At 40.1% G+C, this 1,071-nt stretch overlaps 1 pseudogene; it reads left to right on the forward strand.

Moving 5' to 3' along the window:
* LOC118334836 overlaps positions 1–1,071 on the forward strand; it is a 12,681-nt pseudogene that overhangs the window by 8,717 nt on the left and 2,893 nt on the right.

A 1,071-nucleotide genomic window follows, 5' to 3' on the forward strand; every position in this document is an offset into this window, starting at 1 on the left:
TGAGGGAGAAAAATGGCATTTACAAGCGTGACTTTGGCTGCATCATGCATCATTGCGAAACATGCAAGGCTTCAAGAAACAAGCAGCCGTGAAGAGCAAGGCCAGAAGCTGATGGCACTGCAAGGAGTAAGACATTGACTTTTGAAACACACTACCGCCCAATGGAAGTGAGCGCTCGTTTTTGAAAAGGCAGTGATTGACCCGTGATGAATTTAATACCACCAATTTCATCAACAGATGCTTGGGACAAAGTAGTCTTATCTGAATTGGTTCTGAAGACTCTGCGTGACCTCATCCAAAACGGTCTCTGTCATCCAGGGAGTCAAAAAGTTTAAGGGAAATGAAAATTTTTTGGCGTCACCAAGGCGGCCAAAATGTCGCTCCAGGTAATTAAGGCTGAAGCGGAACTTTTTTGGAGTATTAGTTTGATTCAATAAAAATACATGTTAAAGATATTACTAATTATTTATTTCTAAGCGTGGAACCTTATCTATGCTATTGGCGCACTGTCTAAGTCAGTGTACGAGAAAATGTTCCTATGGATGGTGGTGAGAATCAACCAATCTCTGGACACCAAGCAACCTCGCCAGTACTTCATCGGTGTGCTGGACATTGCTGGATTTGAGATCTTTGATGTGAGTTTGGAATGGAATCCAAAGCCCATAAAAATGAGTATCATTTTCATGTCTGAGTTTATTTCTGCTTACTATCAATGTTATTACAGTTCAACACCTTGGAGCAGCTGTGCATCAACTTCACTAATGAGAAACTACAACAGTTTTTCAACCACCACATGGTTTTGTGCTTGGAGCAGGGGAAGAGTACAAGCAAAGAGGCCAAATTGAATGGGAAGTTCATTGACTTTGGTATTTTGACTTTTTGCAGGCCTTGTAAATTGACCTGATTGAAAAGGTAAGTGAGTTTAGGCAAATCAGCTAAATGTCTGATACAGTTACGGTTGTAGTTAATATTTTTTCCTGAAATCTAAAATGTACTTCTTTTGCTTGTTTTGCCAAAAATTACAAAATATATTTACCTCACCACACTCTCAGCCCATGGGTATCATGTCCA

Source organism: Morone saxatilis, unplaced genomic scaffold, assembly GCF_004916995.1.
Source record: "Morone saxatilis isolate NCDOM2014 unplaced genomic scaffold, NCSU_SB_2.0 Contig23, whole genome shotgun sequence".
In the NCBI taxonomy this organism is placed as follows: Eukaryota; Metazoa; Chordata; class Actinopteri; family Moronidae; genus Morone; species Morone saxatilis.